Source organism: Budorcas taxicolor, chromosome 5 (genome assembly GCF_023091745.1).
Source record: "Budorcas taxicolor isolate Tak-1 chromosome 5, Takin1.1, whole genome shotgun sequence".
NCBI classification, from domain to species: Eukaryota; Metazoa; Chordata; class Mammalia; order Artiodactyla; family Bovidae; genus Budorcas; species Budorcas taxicolor.
Genome location: NC_068914.1, coordinates 163,818,269 through 163,824,196, shown reverse-complemented (window position 1 = coordinate 163,824,196; position 5,928 = coordinate 163,818,269).

Sequence of the window (5,928 nt, the reverse complement as noted above, 5' to 3'; positions counted from 1 at the left end):
GAGCTCCAGGTTTTCTCTTGCTTGAATACTGATTATTTGTTGGAAGTAAGAGAATATGAAAAATTATTTTACACATCCCTGGATACCACACAGATTCTTAGAGCAGAGTTTATTGTTGAGCCTAAAAACGGACTAAAGCAAAACCAGACTCGTGAATCCTGACCACTCTTTCCATTGCTCTTCCTTCACTTCCCTGCTTCACGCTTCTCTCCTGGCAGGAGCAGTGGTGAGGTAGTATTTTAATGATGCGTTCAATTGACCAAAGTTTTCATTCCGTTTTCCTGTAAGTAGTGCTTTATTGTCTTTGCTGCTGCTGCTGAGTCGCTTCAGTCGTGTCCAACTCTGTGCGACCCCACAGACGGCAGCCCACCAGGCTCCCATCCCTGGGATTCTCCACGCAAGAACACTGAATTCCTTCTCCAGTGCATGAAAGTGAAAAGTGAAAGTGAAGTCGCTCAGTCGTGTCCAACTCTTCGCGACCCCATGGACTGCAGCCTTCCAGGCTCCTCCATCCATGGGATTTTCCAAGCAAGAGTACTGGAGTGGGCTGCCATAACTTCATTCAAAACAATTTTTATTAGATTGTATTGTGACAATTGTTACATCAGTGTGCATTTAAAATAAATCTTTTAAAATTGGTGAATTTTTGTGAGGCCATTCTAAGATTGAAGGGGGGAGCAACATTTATAGGGTGTTATGCTTTATCATCGGAGAAGGCAATGGCACCCCACTCCAGTACTCTTGCCTGGAAAATCCCATGGATGGAGGAGCCTGGTGGGCTGCAGTCCATGGGGTCGCTAAGAGTCAGACATGACTGAGCGACTTCACTTTCACTTTTCACTTTCATGCATTGGAGAAGGAGATGACAACCCACTCCAGTGTTCTTGCCTGGAGAACCCCAGGGACGGGGGAGCCTGGTGGGCTGCCGTTTCTGGGGTCACACAGAGTCGGACACGACTGAAGCAACTTAGCAGCAGCAGCAGCAGCATGCTTCATCACTTCTAGAAAGATAAAACTGCAAATGGAAGGCAAAAAAAATAATAATAATAATACTGTGCATTGTCCAGAGGTGTTGTGATTCATCAAAGGTTTCCAAAGTGGTTTGCACAGTTTTATGCCAGAGATTTCTTAATGGATGATGCTCCATGGTCAGATAGACCAGTTGAAGGTGATAGCAATGAAACTGAGACATTCATGGAAAACAAGCAATGTTATACCCTGTGGGAGATAAGCAACATACTCAAAATCGAGTTGAAAATCATTTGTACCAGCTTGGGTATGTTCATTGCTTTGATGTTACGGCTCTGTGTAAGTGAAGTGAAAAAATCTTGACTGTATTTCCACACACAATTCTCTACTTAAATACAATGGAAACATTCCACTTTTAAACAAATTGTGAAGGGCAATGAAAAGTGGATACTGTACAATAATGTGGAACTGAAGAGATCATGGACAAAGTTAAATGAACGCCACCAACTGCACCAAAGGCCAGTCTTCAACCAAAGAGGGTGTCTGTGTATATGGTGGCATTGGAACCAGCCTCCTGTTAGGAGCTCCCTCCAAAACACCAGACGATCGATTCCAAGGGCTGCTTCCAACTGAGCCAACTAAAAGCAGTATCCAGTGAAAAGTTTCCAGAAGGAGTCAGCAGATAATGCTCAGTCTTCCATCAGGATAACACAAGACCAGATGTTTCTTTGACGAACAGACAAAAATTGTTCCAGCTTGGCATGGGAGCTCTGATCCATTCACATGTATCTTATTCATCTTAAAATATAATATTCACTACGCATTGTATCTTAAGATTTCCATTTATTTCTTTAGGAAATTCTTTAAATGGAAAAAACTTAATACCTTAGAAGACTGTAACAAAACCACTGGGAGGATTTCTTTGTTCAGAAAGATAAAAAGCATTGGGAAGATGAAATTATGAAGTTGCCTAAAAAAATGGCAGGAGATAGTGAAACAAAGTGAATATGCTGCTCAGTAAAGCTCTTGGTGAGAAAGAAAATTGTGTCTTTTATCTTTACTTAACAACCAAAAGAACTTTCTGGCCAACCCAATAGTTTCATTGGTTCAATTCAGTTCAGCAGCTCAGTCACGTCCGACTCTGTGACCCCATGGACTGCAGCATGCCAGGCCTCCCTGTCCATCATCAACTCCCAGAGCTTGCTCAAACCCATGTCCATTGAGTCAGGGATGCCATCCAATCATCTCATCCTCTGTCATCCCCTTCTCCTCCCACCTTCAATCTTTCCCAGCATCAGGGTCTTTTCGAATGAATCAGTTTTTTTATGTCAGGTGGCCAAAGTACTGGAGTTTCAGTTTCAGCATCAGTCCTTCCAAAGTATATTCAGGATTGATTTCCTTTAGGGTTGACTGGCTTGATTTCCTTGAAGTTAAAGGGACTCTCAAGAGTCTTCTCCAACACCACAGTTCAAAAGCATCAGTTCTTCAGCGCTCAGTTTTCTATATGGTCCAACTCTCACCTCCATACACGGCTACTGGAAAAACCACAGCTATGACTAGACGGACCTTTTTCAGCAAAGTAATGTCTCTACTTACTAAAGTAATAGCTTCATATACATGAATTTTTCAGCTACAGAATAAACAACCATGTTTTGACCTATTCATAACCAAATTTGCTCTGAAGGTAAATTAACATGGGTTGGTTTTGTCAACTACAAATTGGCACTTACCAAGAGCAATGCCAATGAGTGAACAGCAAAGGCATTTGCCATCTGCCTCTATGGAGACTGAACCCCATGCTTCTATAGCTGTTCACCTTCAGCACCCCCTGAGCGAGCTCAGGGTGGAGTGAGGCCCTCTGTGCTCCAGGGAATCTGGTGGGACAGGTCTATATAGATAGTTTGGCTGTTTTTAGGAACAGATTTTACTATCTCAGTCCTTGCACCTCATCATATCTAGAAGTGAAGTGAAGTCACTTAGTCATGTCTGACTCTTCGCAACCCCATGGACTGTAGCCCACCAGGCTCCTCTGTCCATGTGATTTTCCAGGTAAGAATACTGCAGTGGGTTGCCATTTCCTTCTCCAGGAGATTTTCCTGGTGCAGGAATTGAACCTGGATCTCCCGCATTGCATGCAGATGCTTTACAGTCTGAGCCACCAGGGAAGTCCCTTCATGGTGACATCAGATCCTCATGACCAGCAAAAAAAAAAAAAAAAACCTTTTGTAAAATGAGTGCTTCATGGCATTGAACTCCCCCTTCGCCAAAACCTTGCAGGCTGACCGTTCCCACTGCCACTCTGGAGCGTCTCCCAGGGCTGTCTGAGGTGCTGCCTTCTGGGCTGCAGCGCTCATTCTGCCCCAAATGAAAGTTAACTAGCAACTCTCAAGTTGTGCATCTTGTTAGTCAACAGCACAAGCAGGAAGACAAGGAGTTTCCAGGGCAGGTTCAGCTGAGAATTAATGATAAAAATAGTACTGAATTCTGCACCAACATGCATCACTGGAATAAAAGGCAGTGTGTTCGATAAGACAGCATGGGAGTAGAGAAAGGATCAGGGGCCGAACAAAAATCTCAAGGTAAGGCCATGAGTGTCAGCGGGCTCAGTTCCATTTCTTGGGAAACTTTATACGCTCCTGGGGCAAGTGATCTGCTGAACAGGACCACAAGAGAACAGAGACAGTGCTGGTGAGTTCATGACCACGAGTAGGGACTTACCCAGTGGATACAGAAGAGAATCAATATTCATTGTCCACAATGGACATTTTTGATAAATACAGCTGTAGTTTTTGCTGATGTGGCAGTGTTTACCAAGGCAGAGCAATAAGACAAATAGGAATATTTTATTTCCTAAGGTATTTTTACTTCCTGTATACTGTTTGTTATATAGTAATAGTAGCTACTTACATTATTGTACTATGGTAAGCTACCTGGTCAACCTTAGCTCTGATCGTCCCTTCCTCTGTGGCATAGGACACATTAACTTAACCTCTCAAAGTCTCGATTTCCTCCTTTGTAAAACAATCGTGATGTAACATAATACATGGGGCTATAGAGAAGACTAGAGAAAATCAAGGATATCAAATTTTTATCATATGGCCTAAAAGAGTAATTTCACACACAGACCACTATCATTGTGAACAACACATTAGGAAGAGGAAAATGATGAAATTCTGAGGATGTCTGAGACCTGGATTCTACAGATCATTCTTATAAATTCTACCTTCAAAGTATCACTCAGTTCTCTCACTCAGAATTTCATTATCTTTCACAATATTTCAACACACTCCTAATCACTCTGACTCCCCCCTGCCTATCCTAAAGCAATCCACCCCTCACACAGCTGTGAGGCTGCTCTAAACTGTGAGGCTGATTGTACTGTCTTCTTGCAGGAGACACTGAGTCCCAAGGGAGGAGTCTGGTGCTTGCCAGCCACCTGGGGCTCCCCGTTCCCCAGGCTCGCTGTAGTCTCCCAGGCTCGCTGTGACCACTCTGCCCACCCAGGGCTCCCTGTCCCCTAGGCTCACCGTGACCACTCTGCCCTCCCAGGGGCCCCACACTGCTCAGCCTACCGTGAGCGGAGTGCAGAATTCCTTCCACGAGGACGCTTTGTCAAGCGATCCCCTCTGCCTGTCACGCCCTCTTCATTTCTCTGCAATCAAGTCTCAGTTAAAGTACCCCTTCTTCCGACATCTTCATCGTCTTCCTGACCCCTGACAATATTAAGCAATCTCTGCGCTTCGTTTCATAGCCAGTTTTGCATATTGTTACTGGGAATGGTTTTCCCTCTGCTAGACTAGACTGTGAATTTCTTCAGAATCAAATCAGTGTACATTTACTTTTAATTTTTCAGTGACCAACACAAAACTGTTGACTATGCTCAAGTACAAATTAGATGAATTCAGTGAGCTGACTTACCTGTGTGGACGTCAGCTTTCTTCCCCCAACTGTAAAATGAGGAGGTTGGTCTCCTGCTGCTTTGAAGTTATCCTAAATGAAAGCCCAAGCAACGTAGTTTGTAAACACGTCTTCAGGGCTCCAAAAAAGGCAAAGCAAAATAACTCAAAATCAGTTGCTGTAGATGTAGCAGGGGACCCTCTCCTGGGGGCAGTGGCTCTCAGGTGGGGTTAGATGGCAGCTCTGGCTTAGCTGTTGCCAGGAGCCTCCACCCCACCTCTGAGACCTGTTTCCATAGTGAAGATTCCTGCTGTTCGTGTTTGGTTGATGACTTTGTGGACAGGAACTGAGCAAAAGGATAAGTGTGGCTGTTGAGCCTTTGAGAGAGAGTCCCCCATGGACAGTGAGTGTGATCTCCTGAGAAAGTCCAGGGAACAAGGCTAGTGAGGGGCTCAGCTGTTCTATACACACCGGGCAGCTATTACCTGACAGGAGCCAGACCCTAACAATCCAAATGCCAAACAGGGATAAAGCTGCCTGCGATACCAAAGGATCCTATAATAAAGGCAAAGAAGAGCAAGAGAAAAATGCTTTCAGTTCAGCAGGAAAAGGAAAGTCCCGGGAGCATGTCATCCTGTGGGGCAAAGCACGTCCGCACCTCGTGGACCGAGCTGACCCTGGTGAAGCAGCAGCGAGGGGTGGTGTGAAGTGAGATCTCGATTCCCCACCCAGGGATCAAACCTGGACAACCTGGACGAAGACCAGGAATCCTAGACGCCAGACCAGCAAGGGCTAGAAGCTAGATGCTCCTTCTCCCTGGATATTTGCCCCCAGTGGAACATGCAGTTTTCATGGAGGCAGAAACTGTAAATGCAGGTTCAAAGTTTATGTTTTAGAGACATAGCACAATAACAAGTGGGAGGGCACAGAGAGAGACCATTTGTCTAGTTAAGACAGAAACGAGACAGAGCCGCACCCCCAGAACGAAAGCGTGTGGGCCGCCCCCCACTCGTGAGGAGGAGCGCACTGAAGAGGCAGTGAAGTCATCTGGAAAGGCCAGCT